The sequence below is a fragment of the Carassius gibelio genome, chromosome A11 (assembly GCF_023724105.1).
Source record: "Carassius gibelio isolate Cgi1373 ecotype wild population from Czech Republic chromosome A11, carGib1.2-hapl.c, whole genome shotgun sequence".
Taxonomy (NCBI): Eukaryota; Metazoa; Chordata; class Actinopteri; order Cypriniformes; family Cyprinidae; genus Carassius; species Carassius gibelio.
In genome coordinates, this window is record NC_068381.1 from 23,621,901 (window position 1) to 23,648,615 (window position 26,715).

Genomic DNA, 26,715 nt, shown 5'->3' on the forward strand with positions numbered 1-26,715 from the left:
GGACACTTTAAACTGGCCATGGGCTTCTGGCGCACTTTCCATACATGTGGTCAGCGTGGGCGCAGGACCTTGTAGTGGCCTGTTGCTTTAGTTCTGTGACTGTAACAATGTGATAATAATTTGGCAAAACAAGAATTATCCAAAAGGACGGTTTTCTGAATTATATAGTGTTGTATGCATTCAGGGAATCTGTTTTTTCACTCAACCCGGGGGTTCAGTGTATTTGGGCAGATTCCTGTGATTGCAGAATTGATTCCTCAAACTGGTAATTAAGCTCTTGTCCAAGTGAAAATACTCGTGTCATCCATTTGAAAACACACACGGCAACCTTTATCTAGAGGAAAAACTGGAGTCAACCCCTGGCTGCGTACGAGAAAACCAGGAATCCTAACTGCTAGACCATATGGGAACTGGCCAGCTTTAACTGGCCACAAGCTTGTGGGCCACTTTCCATAAATGTGGCCAGTGTGGGCGCAGGGTTTTGTAGTGGCCTGTTGCTTTTGGTGTGTGACTGTAACAATGTGATAATAATTTGGCAATACAAGAATCATCCGAAGGGACGGTTTACTGAAATATATAGTGTTGCATGCATTCAAGGGACATGTTTGTTGACTCACACATGGTTCAGTATTTTGGCCAGAATCCTGTGATTGCTGAATTTATACCTCGAACTGGTAATTAAGGTCTTGTCCAGGTGAAAATACTTGTGTCATGCATCTGAAAACACACATGGCAACCGTTATCTAGAGGAAAAACTGCCTATCGTCGGTCTGTCAAGGTACAAAACTGACATGTTGTGAGGTTAATAATGAAAGTGAGACCAACTTTTAATCCGCAAAATTGCTGATTATTCGCTCGTTCAGTTTAATGCAGATTACAAATTATTCTCAATGCCCAGGTGGCAATTAGTGATAAGGCTTCAAAATGGCAAGCCTGTGACATCAAAACCACATGGCATTGCACCCTTCAAAGTAGTAAAGCGGTTACAGAGTAGCGATGAAATTGTTCATTCTAGAATCAACTGGCCCACCAGCCTGCATTTTGTGAGACGAATGGCAATACCAAAGCATGTCCGTGTCTCCCCTAGACATCGGAATGGGTGTGCAGAATGTGCCTTTTTTTGGAAAAAATAGAAGAATGCCTAGAGAGTTGCCTTTTCTTTTGGACTTTGGAGAAAAAAAACACAACAACAAAATAAGCCGGAGAAAAACAAGCACAGAGCGAGCCAGCCAGGAGTCGAACCTAGAATCTTCTGATCCGTAGTCAGACGCGTTATCCATTGCGCCACTGGCCCACCATTAGTAGAGACGCCCGATTGTTACAGACTTGTTGGTTTTCGATGTGACGGTGGCAAGCATTGATGTCTGCTCATTCTCACCTTGTTATCAGGAGAACATACTACCAGCCCACCAGCCCACCAGCCCACCAGCCCTCCCTGGTGGTCTAGTGGTTAGGATTCGGCGCTCTCACCGCCGCGGCCCGGGTTCGATTCCCGGTCAGGGAAAGCTCTTTTGCCTTCCAATTGTGGACTGCGAATTCAAGCTCTGCTGACAGCTGTGAGAAAGCCAGCTCCAAACCAAAAAATTGGTGGGAACATGAAAAAAAACACCTCCTTCGAGCCGGAGTTGAACCAGCGACCTAAGGATGGCCAACACTCCAACCTACAGTCCTCCGCTCTACCAGCTGAGCTATCGAAGGGGCTAAGGGCTAGTCAGAACCTCGACATATCAGGGTTCTGTAGCTCTACTGCTGGCCAAAAAGTCACTTCTGGTGCAGGAAGATTTGCTGGATCAGAACCTCGACATATCAGGGTTCTGTAGCTCTACTGTTGGCCAAAAAGTCACTTCTGGTGCAGGAAGATTTGCTGGATTTTTGAGGAGGGAAGCAAAAAGGAGCATGCATTCCCATACCGGGAGTTGAACCCGGGCCGCCTGGGTGAAAACCAGGAATCCTAACCGCTAGACCATATGGGATTTGGACACTTTAAACTGGCCATGGGCTTCTGGCGCACTTTCCATACATGTGGTCAGCGTGGGCGCAGGACCTTGTAGTGGCCTGTTGCTTTAGTTCTGTGACTGTAACAATGTGATAATAATTTGGCAAAACAAGAATTATCCAAAAGGACGGTTTTCTGAATTATATAGTGTTGTATGCATTCAGGGAATCTGTTTTTTCACTCAACCCGGGGGTTCAGTGTATTTGGGCAGATTCCTGTGATTGCAGAATTGATTCCTCAAACTGGTAATTAAGCTCTTGTCCAAGTGAAAATACTCGTGTCATCCATTTGAAAACACACACGGCAACCTTTATCTAGAGGAAAAACTGGAGTCAACCCCTGGCTGCGTACGAGAAAACCAGGAATCCTAACTGCTAGACCATATGGGAACTGGCCAGCTTTAACTGGCCACAAGCTTGTGGGCCACTTTCCATAAATGTGGCCAGTGTGGGCGCAGGGTTTTGTAGTGGCCTGTTGCTTTTGGTGTGTGACTGTAACAATGTGATAATAATTTGGCAATACAAGAATCATCCGAAGGGACGGTTTACTGAAATATATAGTGTTGCATGCATTCAAGGGACATGTTTGTTGACTCACACATGGTTCAGTATTTTGGCCAGAATCCTGTGATTGCTGAATTTATACCTCGAACTGGTAATTAAGGTCTTGTCCAGGTGAAAATACTTGTGTCATGCATCTGAAAACACACATGGCAACCGTTATCTAGAGGAAAAACTGCCTATCGTCGGTCTGTCAAGGTACAAAACTGACATGTTGTGAGGTTAATAATGAAAGTGAGACCAACTTTTAATCCGCAAAATTGCTGATTATTCGCTCGTTCAGTTTAATGCAGATTACAAATTATTCTCAATGCCCAGGTGGCAATTAGTGATAAGGCTTCAAAATGGCAAGCCTGTGACATCAAAACCACATGGCATTGCACCCTTCAAAGTAGTAAAGCGGTTACAGAGTAGCGATGAAATTGTTCATTCTAGAATCAACTGGCCCACCAGCCTGCATTTTGTGAGACGAATGGCAATACCAAAGCATGTCCGTGTCTCCCCTAGACATCGGAATGGGTGTGCAGAATGTGCCTTTTTTTGGAAAAAATAGAAGAATGCCTAGAGAGTTGCCTTTTCTTTTGGACTTTGGAGAAAAAAAACACAACAACAAAATAAGCCGGAGAAAAACAAGCACAGAGCGAGCCAGCCAGGAGTCGAACCTAGAATCTTCTGATCCGTAGTCAGACGCGTTATCCATTGCGCCACTGGCCCACCATTAGTAGAGACCCCCGATTGTTACAGACTTGTTGGTTTTCGATGTGACGGTGGCAAGCATTGATGTCTGCTCATTCTCACCTTGTTATCAGGAGAACATACTACCAGCCCACCAGCCCACCAGCCCTCCAGCCCACCAGCCCTCCCTGGTGGTCTAGTGGTTAGGATTCGGCGCTCTCACCGCTGCGGCCCGGGTTCGATTCCCGGTCAGGGAAAGCTCTTTTGCCTTCCAATTGTGGACTGCGAATTCAAGCTCTGCTGACAGCTGTGAGAAAGCCAGCTCCAAACCAAAAAATTGGTGGGAACATGAAAAAAAACACCTCCTTCGAGCCGGAGTTGAACCAGCGACCTAAGGATGGCCAACACTCCAACCTACAGTCCTCCGCTCTACCAGCTGAGCTATCGAAGGGGCTAAGGGCTAGTCAGAACCTCGACATATCAGGGTTCTGTAGCTCTACTGCTGGCCAAAAAGTCACTTCTGGTGCAGGAAGATTTGCTGGATCAGAACCTCGACATATCAGGGTTCTGTAGCTCTACTGTTGGCCAAAAAGTCACTTCTGGTGCAGGAAGATTTGCTGGATTTTTGAGGAGGGAAGCAAAAAGGAGCATGCATTCCCATACCGGGAGTTGAACCCGGGCCGCCTGGGTGAAAACCAGGAATCCTAACCGCTAGACCACATGGGATTTGGACACTTTAAACTGGCCATGGGCTTCTGGCGCACTTTCCATACATGTGGTCAGCGTGGGCGCAGGACCTTGTAGTGGCCTGTTGCTTTAGTTCTGTGACTGTAACAATGTGATAATAATTTGGCAAAACAAGAATTATCCAAAAGGACGGTTTTCTGAATTATATAGTGTTGTATGCATTCAGGGAATCTGTTTTTTCACTCAACCCGGGAGTTCAGTGTATTTGGGCAGATTCCTGTGATTGCAGAATTGATTCCTCAAACTGGTAATTAAGCTCTTGTCCAAGTGAAAATACTCGTGTCATCCATTTGAAAACACACACGGCAACCTTTATCTAGAGCAAAAACTGGAGTCAACCCCTGGCTGCGTACGAGAAAAGCAGGAATCCTAACTGCTAGACCATATGGGAACTGGCCAGCTTTAACTGGCCACAAGCTTGTGGGCCACTTTCCATAAATGTGGCCAGTGTGGGCGCAGGGTTTTGTAGTGGCCTGTTGCTTTTGGTGTGTGACTGTAACAATGTGATAATAATTTGGCAATACAAGAATCATCCGAAGGGACGGTTTACTGAAATATATAGTGTTGCATGCATTCAAGGGACATGTTTGTTGACTCACACATGGTTCAGTTTTTTGGCCAGAATCCTGTGATTGCTGAATTTATACCTCGAACTGGTAATTAAGGTCTTGTCCAGGTGAAAATACTTGTGTCATGCATCTGAAAACACACATGGCAACCGTTATCTAGAGGAAAAACTGCCTATCGTCGGTCTGTCAAGGTACAAAACTGACATGTTGTGAGGTTAATAATGAAAGTGAGACCAACTTTTAATCCGCAAAATTGCTGATTATTCGCTCGTTCAGTTTAATGCAAATTACAAATTATTCTCAATGTCCAGGTGGCAATTAGTGATAAGGCTTCAAAATGGCAAGCCTGTGACATCAAAACCACATGGCATTGCACCCTTCAAAGTAGTAAAGCGGTTACAGAGTAGCGATGAAATTGTTCATTCTAGAATCAACTGGCCCACCAGCCTGCATTTTGTGAGACGAATGGCAATACCAACGCATGTCCGTGTCTCCCCTAGACATCGGAATGGGTGTGCAGAATGTGCCTTTTTTTGGAAAAAATAGAAGAATGCCTAGAGAGTTGCCTTTTCTTTTGGACTTTGGAGAAAAAAAACACAACAACAAAATAAGCCGGAGAAAAACAAGCACAGAGCGAGCCAGCCAGGAGTCGAACCTAGAATCTTCTGATCCGTAGTCAGACGCGTTATCCATTGCGCCACTGGCCCACCATTAGTAAAGACCCCCGATTGTTACAGACTTGTTGGTTTTCGATGTGACGGTGGCAAGCATTGATGTCTGCTCATTCTCACCTTGTTATCAAGAGAACAGACTACCAGCCCTCCAGCCCACCAGCCCTCCAGCCCACCAGCCCACCAGCCCTCCAGCCCACCATCCCTCCCTGGTGGTCTAGTGGTTAGTATTCGGCGCTCTCACCGCCGCGGCCCGGGTTCGATTCCCGGTCAGGGAAAGCTCTTTTGCCTTCCAATTGTGGTCTGCGAATTCAAGCTCTGCTGACAGCTGTGAGAAAGCCAGCTCCAAGCCAAAACATTGGTGGGAACATAAAAAAAACACCTCCTTCGAGCCGGAGTTGAACCAGCGACCTAAGGATGGCCAACACTCCAACCTACAGTCCTCCGCTCTACCAGCTGAGCTACCGAAGGGGCTAAGGGCTAGTCAGAACCTCGACATATCAGGGTTCTGTAGCTCTACTGTTGGCCAAAAAGTTACTTCTGGTGCAGGAAGATTTGCTGGATCAGAACCTCGACATAACAGGGTTCTGTAGCTCTACTGCTGGCCAAAAAGTCACTTCTGGTGCAGGAAGATTTGCTGGATTTTTGAGGAGGGAATCAAAAAGGAGCATGCATTCCCATACCGGGAGTTGAACCCGGGCCGCCTGGGTGAAAACCAGGAATCCTAACCGCTAGACCATATGGGATTTGGACACTTTAAACTGGCCATGGGCTTCTCGCGCACTTTCCATACATGTGGTCAGCGTGGGCGCAGGACCTTGTAGTGGCCTGTTGCTTTAGTTCTGTGACTGTAACAATGTGATAATAATTTGGCAATACAAGAATCATCCGAAGGGACGGTTTACTGAAATATATAGTGTTGCATGCATTCAAGGGACATGTTTGTTGACTCACACATGGTTCAGTTTTTTGGCCAGAATCCTGTGATTGCTGAATTTATACCTCGAACTGGTAATTAAGGTCTTGTCCAGGTGAAAATACTTGTGTCATGCATCTGAAAACACACATGGCAACCGTTATCTAGAGGAAAAACTGCCTATCGTCGGTCTGTCAAGGTACAAAACTGACATGTTGTGAGGTTAATAATGAAAGTGAGACCAACTTTTAATCCGCAAAATTGCTGATTATTCGCTCGTTCAGTTTAATGCAGATTACAAATTATTCTCAATGTCCAGGTGGCAATTAGTGATAAGGCTTCAAAATGGCAAGCCTGTGACATCAAAACCACATGGCATTGCACCCTTCAAAGTAGTAAAGCGGTTACAGAGTAGCGATGAAATTGTTCATTCTAGAATCAACTGGCCCACCAGCCTGCATTTTGTGAGACGAATGGCAATACCAAAGCATGTCCGTGTCTCCCCTAGACATCGGAATGGGTGTGCAGAATGTGCCTTTTTTGGAAAAAATAGAAGAATGCCTAGAGAGTTGCCTTTTCTTTTGGACTTTGGAGAAAAAAAACACAACAACAAAATAAGCCGGAGAAAAACAAGCACAGAGCGAGCCAGCCAGGAGTCGAACCTAGAATCTTCTGATCCTTAGTCAGACGCTTTATCCATTGCGCCACTGGCCCACCATTATTAAAGACCCCCGATTGTTACAGACTTGTTGGTTTTCGATGTGACGGTGGCAAGCATTGATGTCTGCTCATTCTCACCTTGTTATCAGGAGAACAGACTACCAGCCCTCCAGCCCACCAGCCCACCAGCGCACCAGCCCACGAGCCCACGAGCCCTCCATCCCTCCCTGGTGGTCTAGTGGTTAGGATTCGGCGCTCTCACCGCCGCGGCCCGGGTTCGATTCCCGGTCAGGGAAAGGTCTTTTGCCTTCCAATTGTGGACTGCGAATTCAAGCTCTGCTGACAGCTGTGAGAAAGCCAGCTCCAAGCCAAAACATTGGTGGGAACATGAAAAAAACACCTCCTTCGAGCCGGAGTTGAACCAGCGACCTAAGGATGGCCAACACTCCAACCTACGATCCTCCGCTCTACCAGCTGAGCTATCGAAGGGGCTAAGGGCTAGTCAGAACCTCGACATATCAGGGTTCTGTAGCTCTACTGCTGGCCAAAAAGTCACTTCTGGTGCAGGAAGATTTGCTGGATCAGAACCTCGACATATCAGGGTTCTGTAGCTCTACTGTTGGCCAAAAAGTCACTTCTGGTGCAGGAAGATTTGCTGGATTTTTGAGGAGGGAAGCAAAAAGGAGCATGCATTCCCATACCGGGAGTTGAACCCGGGCCGCCTGGGTGAAAACCAGGAATCCTAACCGCTAGACCATATGGGATTTGGACACTTTAAACTGGCCATGGGCTTCTGGCGCACTTTCCATACATGTGGTCAGCGTGGGCGCAGGACCTTGTAGTGGCCTGTTGCTTTAGTTCTGTGACTGTAACAATGTGATAATAATTTGGCAAAACAAGAATTATCCAAAAGGACGGTTTTCTGAATTATATAGTGTTGTATGCATTCAGGGAATCTGTTTTTTCACTCAACCCGGGGGTTCAGTGTATTTGGGCAGATTCCTGTGATTGCAGAATTGATTCCTCAAACTGGTAATTAAGCTCTTGTCCAAGTGAAAATACTCGTGTCATCCATTTGAAAACACACACGGCAACCTTTATCTAAAGGAAAAACTGGAGTCAACCCCTGGCTGCGTACGAGAAAACCAGGAATCCTAACTGCTAGACCATATGGGAACTGGCCAGCTTTAACTGGCCACAAGCTTGTGGGCCACTTTCCATAAATGTGGCCAGTGTGGGCGCAGGGTTTTGTAGTGGCCTGTTGCTTTTGGTGTGTGACTGTAACAATGTGATAATAATTTGGCAATACAAGAATCATCCGAAGGGACGGTTTACTGAAATATATAGTGTTGCATGCATTCAAGGGACATGTTTGTTGACTCACACATGGTTCAGTATTTTGGCCAGAATCCTGTGATTGCTGAATTTATACCTCGAACTGGTAATTAAGGTCTTGTCCAGGTGAAAATACTTGTGTCATGCATCTGAAAACACACATGGCAACCGTTATCTAGAGGAAAAACTGCCTATCGTCGGTCTGTCAAGGTACAAAACTGACATGTTGTGAGGTTAATAATGAAAGTGAGACCAACTTTTAATCCGCAAAATTGCTGATTATTCGCTCGTTCAGTTTAATGCAGATTACAAATTATTCTCAATGCCCAGGTGGCAATTAGTGATAAGGCTTCAAAATGGCAAGCCTGTGACATCAAAACCACATGGCATTGCACCCTTCAAAGTAGTAAAGCGGTTACAGAGTAGCGATGAAATTGTTCATTCTAGAATCAACTGGCCCACCAGCCTGCATTTTGTGAGACGAATGGCAATACCAAAGCATGTCCGTGTCTCCCCTAGACATCGGAATGGGTGTGCAGAATGTGCCTTTTTTGGAAAAAATAGAAGAATGCCTAGAGAGTTGCCTTTTCTTTTGGACTTTGGAGAAAAAAAACACAACAACAAAATAAGCCGGAGAAAAACAAGCACAGAGCGAGCCAGCCAGGAGTCGAACCTAGAATCTTCTGATCCGTAGTCAGACGCTTTATCCATTGCGCCACTGGCCCACCATTATTAAAGACCCCCGATTGTTACAGACTTGTTGGTTTTCGATGTGACGGTGGCAAGCATTGATGTCTGCTCATTCTCACCTTGTTATCAGGAGAACAGACTACCAGCCCTCCAGCCCACCAGCCCACCAGCACACCAGCCCACGAGCCCACGAGCCCTCCATCCCTCCCTGGTGGTCTAGTGGTTAGGATTCGGCGCTCTCACCGCCGCGGCCCGGGTTCGATTCCCGGTCAGGGAAAGGTCTTTTGCCTTCCAATTGTGGACTGCGAATTCAAGCTCTGCTGACAGCTGTGAGAAAGCCAGCTCCAAGCCAAAACATTGGTGGGAACATGAAAAAAACACCTCCTTCGAGCCGGAGTTGAACCAGCGACCTAAGGATGGCCAACACTCCAACCTACGATCCTCCGCTCTACCAGCTGAGCTATCGAAGGGGCTAAGGGCTAGTCAGAACCTCGACATATCAGGGTTCTGTAGCTCTACTGCTGGCCAAAAAGTCACTTCTGGTGCAGGAAGATTTGCTGGATCAGAACCTCGACATATCAGGGTTCTGTAGCTCTACTGTTGGCCAAAAAGTCACTTCTGGTGCAGGAAGATTTGCTGGATTTTTGAGGAGGGAAGCAAAAAGGAGCATGCATTCCCATACCGGGAGTTGAACCCGGGCCGCCTGGGTGAAAACCAGGAATCCTAACCGCTAGACCATATGGGATTTGGACACTTTAAACTGGCCATGGGCTTCTGGCGCACTTTCCATACATGTGGTCAGCGTGGGCGCAGGACCTTGTAGTGGCCTGTTGCTTTAGTTCTGTGACTGTAACAATGTGATAATAATTTGGCAAAACAAGAATTATCCAAAAGGACGGTTTTCTGAATTATATAGTGTTGTATGCATTCAGGGAATCTGTTTTTTCACTCAACCCGGGGGTTCAGTGTATTTGGGCAGATTCCTGTGATTGCAGAATTGATTCCTCAAACTGGTAATTAAGCTCTTGTCCAAGTGAAAATACTCGTGTCATCCATTTGAAAACACACACGGCAACCTTTATCTAGAGGAAAAACTGGAGTCAACCCCTGGCTGCGTACGAGAAAACCAGGAATCCTAACTGCTAGACCATATGGGAACTGGCCAGCTTTAACTGGCCACAAGCTTGTGGGCCACTTTCCATAAATGTGGCCAGTGTGGGCGCAGGGTTTTGTAGTGGCCTGTTGCTTTTGGTGTGTGACTGTAACAATGTGATAATAATTTGGCAATACAAGAATCATCCGAAGGGACGGTTTACTGAAATATATAGTGTTGCATGCATTCAAGGGACATGTTTGTTGACTCACACATGGTTCAGTATTTTGGCCAGAATCCTGTGATTGCTGAATTTATACCTCGAACTGGTAATTAAGGTCTTGTCCAGGTGAAAATACTTGTGTCATGCATCTGAAAACACACATGGCAACCGTTATCTAGAGGAAAAACTGCCTATCGTCGGTCTGTCAAGGTACAAAACTGACATGTTGTGAGGTTAATAATGAAAGTGAGACCAACTTTTAATCCGCAAAATTGCTGATTATTCGCTCGTTCAGTTTAATGCAGATTACAAATTATTCTCAATGCCCAGGTGGCAATTAGTGATAAGGCTTCAAAATGGCAAGCCTGTGACATCAAAACCACATGGCATTGCACCCTTCAAAGTAGCAAAGCGGTTACAGAGTAGCGATGAAATTGTTCATTCTAGAATCAACTGGCCCACCAGCCTGCATTTTGTGAGACGAATGGCAATACCAAAGCATGTCCGTGTCTCCCCTAGACATCGGAATGGGTGTGCAGAATGTGCCTTTTTTTGGAAAAAATAGAAGAATGCCTAGAGAGTTGCCTTTTCTTTTGGACTTTGGAGAAAAAAAACACAACAACAAAATAAGCCGGAGAAAAGCAAGCACAGAGCGAGCCAGCCAGGAGTCGAACCTAGAATCTTCTGATCCGTAGTCAGACGCGTTATCCATTGCGCCAAGGCCGGCGCCCATTAGTCGAGGTAAAGATCCTAAAAGACGCACAAGTACGCGAGTTCGCGGCCCGCTCCGACCAGTGATGGAATTCCTGGAATGTGTCCGTTTTGACGCTGCTGATGCATGCGTGCGTAATCATCATGATCCCCCGTAATTTAATCGAACGTAAATTCGTCCCCCGCACTTTAATTTGGGAACTTTCCAGGGTAAACAATCACGTTATGTACGTTTCATTCATACCGGACGCCGGAGGGCGCTCTCTCGCATTAAGTCCAAAACGGACTCGTAGAAGCACCAACTTGTGACCACTATGTGACGCACGCTACAGGAAATACCTTATATGGACAAAGGCATCCAGCGGTCACTGGATAAAAAAAGCTGAAATGAATTGACAGATAAAACGTAAATATTCATTGCAAAAATACGTGATTTGTGTTTTTGTGCATTTTCATAACAAAATACATGAATAACGCAGCGCTCACTGACACATTTTTTTCAGTATATTATTTTTACAGTATAACATTATATTATATTATTATATTTTCTGACTTATTCTGGAAGTCCCTGTTTCTTTGTGTGTGTGTTTTACTGTTATGTAATACTGGAATACTTAAAAAAATGTTTGTTTTTTTTGCAACTACAATTACAGTGAGAAATAGGCACAAAAACATTGTGAGTGCAAAGATTAACAACCCTTTTTATTTGCAAATATAAAGTCAATATATAAAATTATAACAACAGTGCAAATATATATACATGTACAAATATTGTGAGAATACAAATAGTGTGAGGGCAAATATTAACAACCCTTTTAATCTGCATATATATTTTAAAGCCAATAAAACATTTAGAACAGTAATGCAATTTTGTACAGTATACACCAAAAATGTTTACCACAATAATAAAATTTGTACATATCAGTGTAAAAATATAATAAATATCAAACCAAAACAAACATTTGCAGTGCAATTTTGACATCAGACTTAGAAAATAATAAGAATTAATAGTAAACAAAGACAGACATTTACCACAGCAGTACAATTATGACATATTTGCTTAAAAAAAAAAGTAAATAAAAATTGTTTTTACCACTGTAGTGGACTTTTCATATATTAGCCAAAATAATAATAAAAAACATAAACATACCGTTTATATTATATATCTATCTTGGATGTGCTTGTAAGCACATGCTACCACAGTGAAGCGGGACACCCTCACTCCATCACAGCGCACCGCGTTTGGGTAGAGAGCACAGAGCCTTATGAAAATGGCCTCCACCACTCGGTTGCAGTCAGGCCACTGTGCAGGACTATGAGCCCCAACGAAACACCTGCAAATTACAACAGAATACATATTATTAATGTAAGATTGTTTTCATTGTGTGATCTTATTTTTATTTTACCTTTCCTATGCTGTCTGTTTTGCTTTGTGTTGTCTAAATGTTCATTTATAATATGTGCGCATAGTTATGTTGTCTCTCTTTGTTTTGTTTTTAGATTGATGTTGAAATGTCATATCAATAAATCAGTTCTCTACTGTGTTGTGGAATAATTACAGGGTGTTGTTAGTCAGCAAGTCAGGTTTTTTTTCACAATAATGACTGCATATTATCCCACTTATTACATGGCTACTTACTAAAGTACAGTAAAAGACAAATTATTTGACTCAACATGATACAAAATGATTTTAATGATTTAAGAAATGATTGCCTTGTTTCTTCTAAATTAAATATTCCAGTGTACAGTTGGAACTGTGTTCATAGCAATGTAACATACTTAGCAACCTAATATATATAGTCAGAATAAAACGTAAATCACAACTAATAATTTATGTTGTAATCAGGCTAAGTTTGAACTTAACAGGCTACAGGAAGATAAGCTAGTCATGAAGGTGTCAGGTTTTACTAATTTAACTAGAAATCCTTACTAAACAAAAAAAGTTGTAGGTGATATTTCAGCCAGTTTCAGATATATATATATTTTATATAAAAAAATGTGTAGACCCTGTGTTTACTAAACGTAACATACCTTTTGCTGCTCTCCACACCTGGGGCCACAATCTTCTTAGTGGCCCTGAATCGTCCCTGTTTTAGGTTGGTTTGGTTACGTGGTGGGTAAATGGTCTTTTTCTTGTCATACTCCCCCAATGCCTGCCATAGGGAGATGATCTTGATGCACTCTTCTCCCGACAAAGCCAGACGGTGGTCTCTGAGGCTAACCAAAAACTCTGCCAAGTCCTGCACGGCTCCATACCCCTCAATATTATCAGGTCCAACCGAATCCTAAAATGAAAGATAATTTAGGAACTTTTGATAGCATCAGTGAATACAAATATTCACATGAAAGCACATCCAATGTAACCCAGATTATGCTTACACACATGTAAATGTACATAAAAAATAAACTGGACCCTTACATCATGTGAAGTGTTCTCTTCCAATGTTGGACGATCCGTTTCTGCAGATAATCGGTCCACTGGGGCAACATTAAAAAGGTAAATATTTATTTTAAATTTGTATTTATGCCTTTCAATGTGATAAATACAAATTTATAGTTAGTGTGATAACAAATACGAAACCTTTATGAATACTTTAGTAAAACTCACAGCTATGTGCTCCAGGAAAGAGTTCTAGATTTGATTCAGCGTGCAGTGAGCTGCTGACAGGAGATGACACTGATGATGGAGGGACCACAAACAGTGATGACGTGGGGCTGGTTGCTGGAGGAGTTGGAAATGATGCTGCAGATGCTGCAGATGCTGCAGACACTGATGCTTGTGAAGAGGCAGCAGGTGTCCGTTCAGTGTCAAAGGTGGGGACAGTGATGTCCTGAAACTCCTCAAGTTCAGCATAACCTTCATCCACCTCTATACCAACCTCAGTAGTCTCTGACTCTTCAATGGCCAACTTGTAGTCCTGCAGTTTGCTGGTAAAGATATTCCACTCCAATAAGCTCACCTTTAAAATAGTAAAACATTGACAATTAGATAATATACCACAATATTATATTATAACTCAGTTCCTCAGTTTCCTTTGCAAATCATTAGCTAAAGATTAATTAAAGCTGACAACTGGAAGTTGAAGTGCATAGCTTTGGCCACTGTAGTAATTAACATATACATTTAAATCATTAGTTAATATAATGTTATTACTCAACTTATACATTAAAGTACATTTGACTGGTAACAATTTATTTATTACTTAATCTATTAATCATATAGAATGTTTATTAGTTGCTGATGTAGTAATCATTAATAAATGGTTTAAGTTAGTCCTTCATGAGTTTACATTAACTCGTGATTATCTGTGCATTCTTGAAGCATGAATTAATGCATATTTGTGCACCAGTATTGTAATTTTATTGATAAAAGACTCACTTACATTGCAAATGTTGGTTAGAAGTTAATCGATGACCGTTATCTTCTTCTTCTTCACCCGTGATCCTTAAATCTCCGGTAGTTTTTAATGTTATCAATTGATCTACTTACTACGAAGAATCGCGGATGAGGAACGGGCGCTGATTGGCAAATTCGCGGTTGCGATACGAGCGCTGATTGGCAAATTCGCGGTTGCGATACGAGCGCTGATTGGCAAATTCGCGGTTGCGATACGAGCGCTGATTGGCAAATTCGCGGTTGCGATACGAGCGCTGATTGGCTAAAACATAAGTTTCATGGTTGCAGCCGGGAACGTGATTGGCTGTCATAACAAAGAATAACCACGACCTACAGGTGACATGGAGCGCCACTGGCCCACCATTAGTAGAGACCCCCGATTGTTACAGACTTGTTGGTTTTCGATGTGACGGTGGCAAGCATTGATGTCTGCTCATTCTCACCTTGTTATCAGGAGAACATACTACCAGCCCACCAGCCCACCAGCCCACCAGCCCTCCAGCCCACCAGCCCTCCCTGGTGGTCTAGTGGTTAGGATTCGGCGCTCTCACCGCCGCGGCCCGGGTTCGATTCCCGGTCAGGGAAAGCTCTTTTGCCTTCCAATTGTGGACTGCGAATTCAAGCTCTGCTGACAGCTGTGAGAAAGCCAGCTCCAAACCAAAAAATTGGTGGGAACATGAAAAAAAACACCTCCTTCGAGCCGGAGTTGAACCAGCGACCTAAGGATGGCCAACACTCCAACCTACAGTCCTCCGCTCTACCAGCTGAGCTATCGAAGGGGCTAAGGGCTAGTCAGAACCTCGACATATCAGGGTTCTGTAGCTCTACTGCTGGCCAAAAAGTCACTTCTGGTGCAGGAAGATTTGCTGGATCAGAACCTCGACATATCAGGGTTCTGTAGCTCTACTGTTGGCCAAAAAGTCACTTCTGGTGCAGGAAGATTTGCTGGATTTTTGAGGAGGGAAGCAAAAAGGAGCATGCATTCCCATACCGGGAGTTGAACCCGGGCCGCCTGGGTGAAAACCAGGAATCCTAACCGCTAGACCATATGGGATTTGGACACTTTAAACTGGCCATGGGCTTCTGGCGCACTTTCCATACATGTGGTCAGCGTGGGCGCAGGACCTTGTAGTGGCCTGTTGCTTTAGTTCTGTGACTGTAACAATGTGATAATAATTTGGCAAAACAAGAATTATCCAAAAGGACGGTTTTCTGAATTATATAGTGTTGTATGCATTCAGGGAATCTGTTTTTTCACTCAACCCGGGGGTTCAGTGTATTTGGGCAGATTCCTGTGATTGCAGAATTGATTCCTCAAACTGGTAATTAAGCTCTTGTCCAAGTGAAAATACTCGTGTCATCCATTTGAAAACACACACGGCAACCTTTATCTAGAGGAAAAACTGGAGTCAACCCCTGGCTGCGTACGAGAAAACCAGGAATCCTAACTGCTAGACCATATGGGAACTGGCCAGCTTTAACTGGCCACAAACTTGTGGGCCACTTTCCATAAATGTGGCCAGTGTGGGCGCAGGGTTTTGTAGTGGCCTGTTGCTTTTGGTGTGTGACTGTAACAATGTGATAATAATTTGGCAATGCAAGAATCATCCGAAGGGACGGTTTACTGAAATATATAGTGTTGCATGCATTCAAGGGACATGTTTGTTGACTCACACATGGTTCAGTTTTTTGGCCAGAATCCTGTGATTGCTGAATTTATACCTCGAACTGGTAATTAAGGTCTTGTCCAGGTGAAAATACTTGTGTCATGCATCTGAAAACACACATGGCAACCGTTATCTAGAGGAAAAACTGCCTATCGTCGGTCTGTCAAGGTACAAAACTGACATGTTGTGAGGTTAATAATGAAAGTGAGACCAACTTTTAATCCGCAAAATTGCTGATTATTCGCTCGTTCAGTTTAATGCAGATTACAAATTATTCTCAATGCCCAGGTGGCAATTAGTGATAAGGCTTCAAAATGGCAAGCCTGTGACATCAAAACCACATGGCATTGCACCCTTCAAAGTAGTAAAGCGGTTACAGAGTAGCGATGAAATTGTTCATTCTAGAATCAACTGGCCCACCAGCCTGCATTTTGTGAGACGAATGGCAATACCAACGCATGTCCGTGTCTCCCCTAGACATCGGAATGGGTGTGCAGAATGTGCCTTTTTTTGGAAAAAATAGAAGAATGCCTAGAGAGTTGCCTTTTCTTTTGGACTTTGGAGAAAAAAAACACAACAACAAAATAAGCCGGAGAAAAACAAGCACAGAGCGAGCCAGCCAGGAGTCGAACCTAGAATCTTCTGATCCGTAGTCAGACGCGTTACCCATTGCGCCACTGGCCCACCATTAGTAAAGACCCCCGATTGTTACAGACTTGTTGGTTTTCGATGTGACGGTGGCAAGCATTGATGTCTGCTCATTCTCACCTTGTTATCAGGAGAACAGACTACCAGCCCTCCAGCCCACCAGCCCACCAGTCCTTCAGCCCACCAGCCCACCAGCCCACGAGCCCTCCAGTCCACCATCCCTCCCTGGTGGTCTAGTGGTTAGGATTCGGCGCTCTCACCGCCGCGGCCCGGGTTCGATTCCCGGTCAGGGAAAGCTCTTTTGCCTTCCAATTGTGGTCTGCGAATTCAAGCTCTGCTGACAGCTGTGAGAAAGCCAGCTCCAAACCAAAAAATTGGTGGGAACATGAAAAAAAACACCTCCTTCGAGCCGGAGTTGAACCAGCGACCTAAGGATGGCCAACACTCCAACCTACAGTACTCCGCTCTACCAGCTGAGCTTTCGAAGGGGCTAAGGGCTAGTCAGAACCTCGACATATCAGGGTTCTGTAGCTCTACTGCAGGCCAAAAAGTCACTTCTGGTGCAGGAAGATTTGCTGGATCAGAACCTCGACATATCAGGGTTCTGTAGCTCTACTGCTGGCCAAAAAGTCACTTCTGGTGCAGGAAGATTTGCTGGATTTTTGAGGAGGGAAGCAAAAAGGAGCATGCATTCCCATACCGGGAGTTGAACCCGGGCCGCCTGGGTGAAAACCAGGAATCCTAACGCTAGACCATATGGGATTTGGACACTTTAAACTGGCCATGGGCTTCTGGCGCACTTTCCATACATGTGGTCAGCGTGGGCGCAGGACCTTGTAGTGGCCTGTTGCTTTAGTTCTGTGACTGTAACAATGTGATAATAATTTGGCAAAACAAGAATTATCCAAAAGGACGGTTTTCTGAATTATATAGTGTTGTATGCATTCAGGGAATCTGTTTTTTCACTCAACCCGGGGGTTCAGTGTATTTGGGCAGATTCCTGTGATTGCAGAATTGATTCCTCAAACTGGTAATTAAGCTCTTGTCCAAGTGAAAATACTCGTGTCATCCATTTGAAAACACACACGGCAACCTTTATCTAGAGGAAAAACTTGGGTCAACCCCTGGCTGCGTACGAGAAAACCAGGAATCCTAACTGCTAGACCATATGGGAACTGGCCAGCTTTAACTAGCCACAAGCTTGTGGGCCACTTTCCATAAATGTGACCAGTGTGGGCGCAGGGTTTTGTAGTGGCCTGTTGCTTTTGGTGTGTGACTGTAACAATGTGATAATAATTTGGCAATACAAGAATCATCCGAAGGGACGGTTTACTGAAATATATAGTGTTGCATGCATTCAAGGGAAATGTTTGTTGACTCACACATGGTTCAGTTTTTTGGCCAGAATCCTGTGATTGCTGAATTTATACATCGAACTGGTAATTAAGGTCTTGTCCAGGTGAAAATACTTGTGTCATGCATCTGAAAACACACATGGCAACCGTTATCTAGAGGAAAAACTGCCTATCGTCGGTCTGTCAAGGTACAAAACTGACATGTTGTTAGGTTAATAATGAAAGTGAGACCAATTTTTAATCCGCAAAATTGCTGATTATTCGCTCGTTCAGTTTAATGCAAATTACAAATTATTCTCAATGTCCAGGTGGCAATTAGTGATAAGGCTTCAAAATGGCAAGCCTGTGACATCAAAACCACATGGCATTGCACCCTTCAAAGTAGTAAAGCGGTTACAGAGTAGCGATGAAATTGTTCATTCTAGAATCAACTGGCCCACTAGCCTGCATTTTGTGAGACGAAGGGCAATACCAAAGCATGTCCGTGTCTCCCCTAGACATCGGAATTGGTGTGCAGAATGTGCCTTTTTTTGGAAAAAATAGAAGAATGCCTAGAGAGTTGCCTTTTCTTTTGGACTTTGGAGAAAAAAAACACAACAACAAAATAAGCCGGAGAAAAACAAGCACAGAGTGAGCCAGCCAGGAGTCGAACCTAGAATCTTCTGATCCGTAGTCAGACGCGTTATCCATTGCGCCACTGGCCCACCATTAGTAAAGACCCCCGATTGTTACAGACTTGTTGGTTTTCGATGTGACGGTGGCAAGCATTGATGTCTGCTCATTCTCACATTGTTATCAAGAGAACAGACTACCAGCCCTCCAGCCCACCAGCCCTCCAGCCCACCATCCCTCCCTGGTGGTCTAGTGGTTAGGATTCGGCGCTCTCACCGCCGCGGCCCGGGTTCGATTCCCGGTCAGGGAAAGCTCTTTTGCCTTCCAATTGTGGTCTGCGAATTCAAGCTCTGCTGACAGCTGTGAGAAAGCCAGCTCCAAGCCAAAACATTGGTGGGAACATGAAAAAAACACCTCCTTCGAGCCGGAGTTGAACCAGCGACCTAAGGATGGCCAACACTCCAACCTACAGTCCTCCGCTCTACCAGCTGAGCTACCGTAGGGGCTAAGGGCTAGTCAGAACCTCGACATATCAGGGTTCTGTAGCTCTACTGTTGGCCAAAAAGTTACTTCTGGTGCAGGAAGATTTGCTGGATCAGAACCTCGACATAACAGGGTTCTGTAGCTCTACTGCTGGCCAAAAAGTCACTTCTGGTGCAGGAAGATTTGCTGGATTTTTGAGGAGGGAATCAAAAAGGAGCATGCATTCCCATACCGGGAGTTGAACCCGGGCCGCCTGGGTGAAAACCAGGAATCCTAACCGCTAGACCATATGGGATTTGGACACTTTAAACTGGCCATGGGCTTCTCGCGCACTTTCCATACATGTGGTCAGCGTGGGCGCAGGACCTTGTAGTGGCCTGTTGCTTTAGTTCTGTGACTGTAACAATGTGATAATAATTTGGCAAAACAAGAATTATCCAAAAGGACGGTTTTCTGAATTATATAGTGTTGTATGCATTCAGGGAATCTGTTTTTTCACTCAACCCGGGGGTTCAGTGTATTTGGGCAGATTCCTGTGATTGCAGAATTGATTCCTCAAACTGGTAATTAAGCTCTTGTCCAAGTGAAAATACTCGTGTCATCCATTTGAAAACACACACGGCAACCTTTATCTAGAGGAAAAACTGGAGTCAACCCCTGGCTGCGTATGAGAAAACCAGGAATCCTAACTGCTAGACCATATGGGAACTGGCCAGCTTTAACTGGCCACAAGCTTGTGGGCCACTTTCCATAAATGTGGCCAGTGTGGGCGCAGGGTTTTGTAGTGGCCTGTTGCTTTTGGTGTGTGACTGTAACAATGTGATAATAATTTGGCAATACAAGAATCATCCGAAGGGACGGTTTACTGAAATATATAGTGTTGCATGCATTCAAGGGACATGTTTGTTGACTCACACATGGTTCAGTTTTTTGGCCAGAATCCTGTGATTGCTGAATTTATACCTCGAACTGGTAATTAAGGTCTTGTCCAGGTGAAAATACTTGTGTCATGCATCTGAAAACACACATGGCAACCGTTATCTAGAGGAAAAACTGCCTATCGTCGGTCTGTCAAGGTACAAAACTGACATGTTGTGAGGTTAATAATGAAAGTGAGACCAACTTTTAATCCGCAAAATTGCTGATTATTCGCTCGTTCAGTTTAATGCAGATTACAAATTATTCTCAATGCCCAGGTGGCAATTAGTGATAAGGCTTCAAAATGGCAAGCCTGTGACATCAAAACCACATGGCATTGCACCCTTCAAAGTAGTAAAGCGGTTACAGAGTAGCGATGAAATTGTTCATTCTAGAATCAACTGGCCCACCAGCCTGCATTTTGTGAGACGAATGGCAATACCAACGCATGTCCGTGTCTCCCCTAGACATCGGAATGGGTGTGCAGAATGTGCCTTTTTTTTGGAAAAAATAGAAGAATGCCTAGAGAGTTGCCTTTTCTTTTGGACTTTGGAGAAAAAAAACACAACAACAAAATAAGCCGGAGAAAAACAAGCACAGAGCGAGCCAGCCAGGAGTCGAACCTAGAATCTTCTGATCCGTAGTCAGACGCGTTATCCATTGCGCCACTGGCCCACCATTAGTAGAGACCCCCGATTGTTACAGACTTGTTGGTTTTCGATGTGACGGTGGCAAGCATTGATGTCTGCTCATTCTCACCTTGTTATCAGGAGAACATACTACCAGCCCACCAGCCCTCCAGCCCACCAACCCTCCAGCCCACCATCCCTCCCTGGTGGTCTAGTGGTTAGGATTCGGCGCTCTCACCGCCGCGGCCCGGGTTCGATTCCCGGTCAGGGAAAGCTCTTTTGCCTTCCAATTGTGGACTGCGAATTCAAGCTCTGCTGACAGCTGTGAGAAAGCCAGCTCCAAACCAAAAAATTGGTGGGAACATGAAAAAAAACACCTCCTTCGAGCCGGAGTTGAACCAGCGACCTAAGGATGGCCAACACTCCAACCTACAGTCCTCCGCTCTACCAGCTGAGCTATCGAAGGGGCTAAGGGCTAGTCAGAACCTCGACATATCAGGGTTCTGTAGCTCTACTGCTGGCCAAAAAGTCACTTCTGGTGCAGGAAGATTTGCTGGATCAGAACCTCGACATATCAGGGTTCTGTAGCTCTACTGCTGGCCAAAAAGTCACTTCTGGTGCAGGAAGATTTGCTGGATTTTTGAGGAGGGAAGCAAAAAGGAGCATGCATTCCCATACCGGGAGTTGAACCCGGGCCGCCTGGGTGAAAACCAGGAATCCTAACCGCTAGACCATATGGGATTTGGACACTTTAAACTGGCCATGGGCTTCTGGCGCATTTTCCATACATGTGGTCAGCGTGGGCGCAGGACCTTGTAGTGGCCTGTTGCTTTAGTTCTGTGACTGTAACAATGTGATAATAATTTGGCAAAACAAGAATTATCCAAAAGGACGGTTTTCTGAATTATATAGTGTTGTATGCATTCAGGGAATCTGTTTTTTCACTCAACCCGGGGGTTCAGTGTATTTGGGCAGATTCCTGTGATTGCAGAATTGATTCCTCAAACTGGTAATTAAGCTCTTGTCCAAGTGAAAATACTCGTGTCATCCATTTGAAAACACACACGGCAACCTTTATCTAGAGGAAAAACTGGAGTCAACCCCTGGCTGCGTACGAGAAAACCAGGAATCCTAACTGCTAGACCATATGGGAACTGGCCAGCTTTAACTGGCCACAAGCTTGTGGGCCACTTTCCATAAATGTGGCCAGTGTGGGCGCAGGGTTTTGTAGTGGCCTGTTGCTTTTGGTGTGTGACTGTAACAATGTGATAATAATTTGGCAATACAAGAATCATCCGAAGGGACGGTTTACTGAAATATATAGTGTTGCATGCATTCAAGGGACATGTTTGTTGACTCACACATGGTTCAGTTTTTTGGCCAGAATCCTGTGATTGCTGAATTTATACCTCGAACTGGTAATTAAGGTCTTGTCCGGGTGAAAATACTTGTGTCATGCATCTGAAAACACACATGGCAACCGTTATCTAGAGGAAAAACTGCCTATCGTCGGTCTGTCAAGGTACAAAACTGACATGTTGTGAGGTTAATAATGAAAGTGAGACCAATTTTTAATCCGCAAAATTGCTGATTATTCGCTCGTTCAGTTTAATGCAGATTACAAATTATTCTCAATGTCCAGGTGGAAATTAGTGATAAGGCTTCAAAATGGCAAGCCTGTGACATCAAAACCACATGGCATTGCACCCTTCAAAGTAGTAAAGCGGTTACAGAGTAGCGATGAAATTGTTCATTCTAGAATCAACTGGCCCACCAGCCTGCATTTTGTGAGACGAATGGCAATACCAAAGCATGTCCGTGTCTCCCCTAGACATCGGAATGGGTGTGCAGAATGTGCCTTTTTTTGGAAAAAATAGAAGAATGCCTAGAGAGTTGCCTTTTCTTTTGGACTTTGGAGAAAAAAAACACAACAACAAAATAAGCCGGAGAAAAACAAGCACAGAGCGAGCCAGCCAGGAGTCGAACCTAGAATCTTCTGATCCGTAGTCAGACGCGTTATCCATTGCGCCACTGGCCCACCAAAAGTAAAGACCCCCGATTGTTACAGACTTGTTGGTTTTCGATGTGACGGTGGCAAGCATTGATGTCTGCTCATTCTCACCTTGTTATCAGGAGAACAGACTACCAGCCCTCCAGCCTACCAGCCCAGCAGCCCACGAGCCCTCCAGCCCACCATCCCTCCCTGGTGGTCTAGTGGTTAGGATTCGGCGCTCTCACTGCCGCGGCCCGGGTTCGATTCCCGGTCAGGGAAAGCTCTTTTGCCTTCCAATTGTGGACTGCGAATTCAAGCTCTGCTGACAGCTGTGAGAAAGCCAGCTCCAAGCCAAAACATTGGTGGGAACATGAAAAAAACACCTCCTTCGAGCCGGAGTTGAACCAGCGACCTAAGGATGGCCAACACTCCAACCTACAGTCCTCCGCTCTACCAGCTGAGCTATCGAAGGGGCTAAGGGCTAGTCAGAACCTCGACATATCAGGGTTCTGTAGCTCTACTGCTGGCCAAAAAGTCACTTCTGGTGCAGGAAGATTTGCTGGATTTTTGAGGAGGGAAGCAAAAAGGAGCATGCATTCCCATACCGGGAGTTGAACCCGGGCCGCCTGGGTGAAAACCAGGAATCCTAACGCTAGACCATATGGGATTTGGATACTTTAAACTGGCCATGGGCTTCTGGCGCACTTTCCATACATGTGGTCAGCGTGGGCGCAGGACCTTGTAGTGGCCTGTTGCTTTAGTTCTGTGACTGTAACAATGTGATAATAATTTGGCAAAACAAGAATTATCCAAAAGGACGGTTTTCTGAATTATATAGTGTTGTATGCATTCAGGGAATCTGTTTTTTCACTCAACCCGGGGGTTCAGTGTATTTGGGCAGATTCCTGTGATTGCAGAATTGATTCCTCAAACTGGTAATTAAGCTCTTGTCCAAGTGAAAATACTCGTGTCATCCATTTGAAAACACACACGGCAACCTTTATCTAGAGGAAAAACTGGAGTCAACCCCTGGCTGCGTACGAGAAAACCAGGAATCCTAACTGCTAGACCATATGGGAACTGGCCAGCTTTAACTGGCCACAAGCTTGTGGGCCACTTTCCATAAATGTGGCCAGTGTGGGCGCAGGGTTTTGTAGTGGCCTGTTGCTTTTGGTGTGTGACTGTAACAATGTGATAATAATTTGGCAATACAAGAATCATCCGAAGGGACGGTTTACTGAAATATATAGTGTTGCATGCATTCAAGGGACATGTTTGTTGACTCACACATGGTTCAGTTTTTTGGCCAGAATCCTGTGATTGCTGAATTTATACCTCGAACTGGTAATTAAGGTCTTGTCCAGGTGAAAATACTTGTGTCATGCATCTGAAAACACACATGGCAACCGTTATCTAGAGGAAAAACTGCCTATCGTCGGTCTGTCAAGGTACAAAACTGACATGTTATGAGGTTAATAATGAAAGTGAGACCAATTTTTAATCCGCAAAATTGCTGATTATTCGCTCGTTCAGTTTAATGCAGATTACAAATTATTCTCAATGTCCAGGTGGCAATTAGTGATAAGGCTTCAAAATGGCAAGCCTGTGACATCAAAACCACATGGCATTGCACCGTTCAAAGTAGTAAAGCGGTTACAGAGTAGCGATGAAATTGTTCATTCTAGAATCAACTGGCCCGGGCCGCCTGGGTGAAAACCAGGAATCCTAACCGCTAGACCATATGGGATTTGGACACTTTAAACTGGCCATGGGCTTCTGGCGCACTTTCCATACATGTGGTCAGCGTGGGCGCAGGACCTTGTAGTGGCCTGTTGCTTTAGTTCTGTGACTGTAACAATGTGATAATAATTTGGCAAAACAAGAATTATCCAAAAGGACGGTTTTCTGAATTATATAGTGTTGTATCCATTCAGGGAATCTGTTTTTTCACTCAACCCGGGGGTTCAGTGTATTTGGGCAGATTCCTGTGATTGCAGAATTGATTCCTCAAACTGGTAATGAAGCTCTTGTCCAAGTGAAAATACTCGTGTCATCCATTTGAAAACACACACGGCAACCTTTATCTAGAGGAAAAACTGGAGTCAACCCCTGGCTGCGTACGAGAAAACCAGGAATCCTAACTGATAGACCATATGGGAACTGGCCAGCTATAACTGGCCACAAGCTTGTGGGCCACTTTCCATAAATGTGGCCAGTGTGGGCGCAGGGTTTTGTAGTGGCCTGTTGCTTTTGGTGTGTGACTGTAACAATGTGATAATAATTTGGCAATACAAGAATTATCCGAAGGGACGGTTTACTGAAATATATAGTGTTGCATGCATTCAAGGGACATGTTTGTTGACTCACACATGGTTCAGTTTTTTGGCCAGAATCCTGTGATTGCTGAATGTATACCTCGAACTGGTAATTAAGGTCTTGTCCAGGTGAAAATACTTGTGTCATGCATCTGAAAACACACATGGCAACCGTTATCTAGAGGAAAAACTGCCTATCGTCGGTCTGTCAAGGTACAAAACTGACATGTTGTGAGGTTAATAATGAAAGTGAGACCAATTTTTAATCCGCAAAATTGCTGATTATTCGCTCGTTCAGTTTAATGCAGATTACAAATTATTCTCAATGTCCAGGTGGCAATTAGTGATAAGGCTTCAAAATGGCAAGCCTGTGACATCAAAACCACATGGCATTGCACCCTTCAAAGTAGTAAAGCGGTTACAGAGTAGCGATGAAATTGTTCATTATTGAATCAACTGGCCCACCAGCCTGCATTTTGTGAGACGAATGGCAATACCAAAGCATGTCCGTGTCTCCCCTAGACATCGGAATGGGTGTGCAGAATGTGCCTTTTTTTGGAAAAAATAGAAGAATGCCTAGAGAGTTGCCTTTTCTTTTGGACTTTGGAGAAAAAAAACACAACAACAAAATAAGCCGGAGAAAAACAAGCACAGAGCGAGCCAGCCAGGAGTCGAACCTAGAATCTTCTGATCCGTAGTCAGACGCGTTATCCATTGCGCCACTGGCCCACCAAAAGTAAAGACCCCCGATTGTTACAGACTTGTTGGTTTTCGATGTGACGGTGGCAAGCATTGATGTCTGCTCATTCTCACCTTGTTATCAGGAGAACAGACTACCAGCCCTCCAGCCCTCCAGCCCTCCAGCCCACCAGCCCACGAGCCCTCCAGCCCACCATCCCTCCCTGGTGGTCTAGTGGTTAGGATTCGGCGCTCTCACTGCCGCGGCCCGGGTTCGATTCCCGGTCAGGGAAAGCTCTTTTGCCTTCCAATTGTGGACTGCGAATTCAAGCTCTGCTGACAGCTGTGAGAAAGCCAGCTCCAAGCCAAAACATTGGTGGGAACATGAAAAAAACACCTCCTTCGAGCCGGAGTTGAACCAGCGACCTAAGGATGGCCAACACTCCAACCTACAGTCCTCCGCTCTACCAGCTGAGCTATCGAAGGGGCTAAGGGCTAGTCAGAACCTCGACATATCAGGGTTCTGTAGCTCTACTGCTGGCCAAAAAGTCACTTCTGGTGCAGGAAGATTTGCTGGATTTTTGAGGAGGGAAGCAAAAAGGAGCATGCATTCCCATACCGGGACTTGAACCCGGGCCGCCTGGGTGAAAACCAGGAATCCTAACCGCTAGACCATATGGGATTTGGACACTTTAAACTGGCCATGGGCTTCTGGCGCACTTTCCATACATGTGGTCAGCGTGGGCGCATGACCTTGTAGTGGCCTGTTGCTTTAGTTCTGTGACTGTAACAATGTGATAATAATTTGGCAAAACAAGAATTATCCAAAAGGACGGTTTTCTGAATTATATAGTGTTGTATGCATTCAGGGAATCTGTTTTTTCACTCAACCCGGGGGTTCAGTGTATTTGGGCAGATTCCTGTGATTGCAGAATTGATTCCTCAAACTGGTAATTAAGCTCTTGTCCAAGTGAAAATACTCGTGTCATCCATTTGAAAACACACACGGCAACCTTTATCTAGAGGAAAAACTGGAGTCAACCCCTGGCTGCGTACGAGAAAACCAGGAATCCTAACTGCTAGACCATATGGGAACTGGCCAGCTTTAACTGGCCACAAGCTTGTGGGCCACTTTCCATAAATGTGGCCAGTGTGGGCGCAGGGTTTTGTAGTG

General features: G+C 44.8%; 22 non-coding genes across 22 annotated transcripts; all 22 read right to left on the reverse strand.

Annotated features, from left to right (window-relative positions):
- Window positions 1-1,221: 1,221 nt before the first annotated feature.
- On the reverse strand, window positions 1,222-1,294 carry trnar-acg (transfer RNA arginine (anticodon ACG)). Its single transcript has one exon. It is a non-coding gene; the product is annotated as a tRNA-Arg (tRNA).
- A 316-nt stretch (window positions 1,295-1,610) lies between these two features.
- Window positions 1,611-1,698, reverse strand: trnay-gua (transfer RNA tyrosine (anticodon GUA)). The gene is given in 2 exon segments: window positions 1,611-1,646; window positions 1,662-1,698. It is a non-coding gene; the product is annotated as a tRNA-Tyr (tRNA).
- A 203-nt stretch (window positions 1,699-1,901) lies between these two features.
- trnae-uuc (transfer RNA glutamic acid (anticodon UUC)) lies at window positions 1,902-1,973 on the reverse strand. The gene has a single exon. It is a non-coding gene; the product is annotated as a tRNA-Glu (tRNA).
- A 1,224-nt stretch (window positions 1,974-3,197) lies between these two features.
- Window positions 3,198-3,270, reverse strand: trnar-acg (transfer RNA arginine (anticodon ACG)). Its single transcript has one exon. It is a non-coding gene; the product is annotated as a tRNA-Arg (tRNA).
- Window positions 3,271-3,594: 324 nt separating this feature from the next.
- trnay-gua (transfer RNA tyrosine (anticodon GUA)) lies at window positions 3,595-3,682 on the reverse strand. Its single transcript is given in 2 exon segments — window positions 3,595-3,630; window positions 3,646-3,682. It is a non-coding gene; the product is annotated as a tRNA-Tyr (tRNA).
- A 1,499-nt stretch (window positions 3,683-5,181) lies between these two features.
- On the reverse strand, window positions 5,182-5,254 carry trnar-acg (transfer RNA arginine (anticodon ACG)). The gene has a single exon. It is a non-coding gene; the product is annotated as a tRNA-Arg (tRNA).
- A 638-nt stretch (window positions 5,255-5,892) lies between these two features.
- trnae-uuc (transfer RNA glutamic acid (anticodon UUC)) lies at window positions 5,893-5,964 on the reverse strand. Its single transcript has one exon. It is a non-coding gene; the product is annotated as a tRNA-Glu (tRNA).
- Window positions 5,965-7,486: 1,522 nt separating this feature from the next.
- On the reverse strand, window positions 7,487-7,558 carry trnae-uuc (transfer RNA glutamic acid (anticodon UUC)). Its single transcript has one exon. It is a non-coding gene; the product is annotated as a tRNA-Glu (tRNA).
- Window positions 7,559-9,492: 1,934 nt separating this feature from the next.
- trnae-uuc (transfer RNA glutamic acid (anticodon UUC)) lies at window positions 9,493-9,564 on the reverse strand. The gene has a single exon. It is a non-coding gene; the product is annotated as a tRNA-Glu (tRNA).
- Window positions 9,565-14,934: 5,370 nt separating this feature from the next.
- trnay-gua (transfer RNA tyrosine (anticodon GUA)) lies at window positions 14,935-15,022 on the reverse strand. Its single transcript is given in 2 exon segments — window positions 14,935-14,970; window positions 14,986-15,022. It is a non-coding gene; the product is annotated as a tRNA-Tyr (tRNA).
- A 203-nt stretch (window positions 15,023-15,225) lies between these two features.
- trnae-uuc (transfer RNA glutamic acid (anticodon UUC)) lies at window positions 15,226-15,297 on the reverse strand. The gene has a single exon. It is a non-coding gene; the product is annotated as a tRNA-Glu (tRNA).
- A 1,224-nt stretch (window positions 15,298-16,521) lies between these two features.
- On the reverse strand, window positions 16,522-16,594 carry trnar-acg (transfer RNA arginine (anticodon ACG)). Its single transcript has one exon. It is a non-coding gene; the product is annotated as a tRNA-Arg (tRNA).
- A 1,950-nt stretch (window positions 16,595-18,544) lies between these two features.
- On the reverse strand, window positions 18,545-18,617 carry trnar-acg (transfer RNA arginine (anticodon ACG)). The gene has a single exon. It is a non-coding gene; the product is annotated as a tRNA-Arg (tRNA).
- A 614-nt stretch (window positions 18,618-19,231) lies between these two features.
- Window positions 19,232-19,303, reverse strand: trnae-uuc (transfer RNA glutamic acid (anticodon UUC)). Its single transcript has one exon. It is a non-coding gene; the product is annotated as a tRNA-Glu (tRNA).
- A 1,225-nt stretch (window positions 19,304-20,528) lies between these two features.
- On the reverse strand, window positions 20,529-20,601 carry trnar-acg (transfer RNA arginine (anticodon ACG)). Its single transcript has one exon. It is a non-coding gene; the product is annotated as a tRNA-Arg (tRNA).
- Window positions 20,602-20,933: 332 nt separating this feature from the next.
- trnay-gua (transfer RNA tyrosine (anticodon GUA)) lies at window positions 20,934-21,021 on the reverse strand. Its single transcript is given in 2 exon segments — window positions 20,934-20,969; window positions 20,985-21,021. It is a non-coding gene; the product is annotated as a tRNA-Tyr (tRNA).
- A 203-nt stretch (window positions 21,022-21,224) lies between these two features.
- trnae-uuc (transfer RNA glutamic acid (anticodon UUC)) lies at window positions 21,225-21,296 on the reverse strand. The gene has a single exon. It is a non-coding gene; the product is annotated as a tRNA-Glu (tRNA).
- A 1,224-nt stretch (window positions 21,297-22,520) lies between these two features.
- On the reverse strand, window positions 22,521-22,593 carry trnar-acg (transfer RNA arginine (anticodon ACG)). Its single transcript has one exon. It is a non-coding gene; the product is annotated as a tRNA-Arg (tRNA).
- A 339-nt stretch (window positions 22,594-22,932) lies between these two features.
- trnay-gua (transfer RNA tyrosine (anticodon GUA)) lies at window positions 22,933-23,020 on the reverse strand. Its single transcript is given in 2 exon segments — window positions 22,933-22,968; window positions 22,984-23,020. It is a non-coding gene; the product is annotated as a tRNA-Tyr (tRNA).
- A 2,499-nt stretch (window positions 23,021-25,519) lies between these two features.
- Window positions 25,520-25,592, reverse strand: trnar-acg (transfer RNA arginine (anticodon ACG)). The gene has a single exon. It is a non-coding gene; the product is annotated as a tRNA-Arg (tRNA).
- Window positions 25,593-25,939: 347 nt separating this feature from the next.
- trnay-gua (transfer RNA tyrosine (anticodon GUA)) lies at window positions 25,940-26,027 on the reverse strand. The gene is given in 2 exon segments: window positions 25,940-25,975; window positions 25,991-26,027. It is a non-coding gene; the product is annotated as a tRNA-Tyr (tRNA).
- Window positions 26,028-26,151: 124 nt separating this feature from the next.
- trnae-uuc (transfer RNA glutamic acid (anticodon UUC)) lies at window positions 26,152-26,223 on the reverse strand. Its single transcript has one exon. It is a non-coding gene; the product is annotated as a tRNA-Glu (tRNA).
- Between the last annotated feature and the right edge of the window lie 492 nt (window positions 26,224-26,715).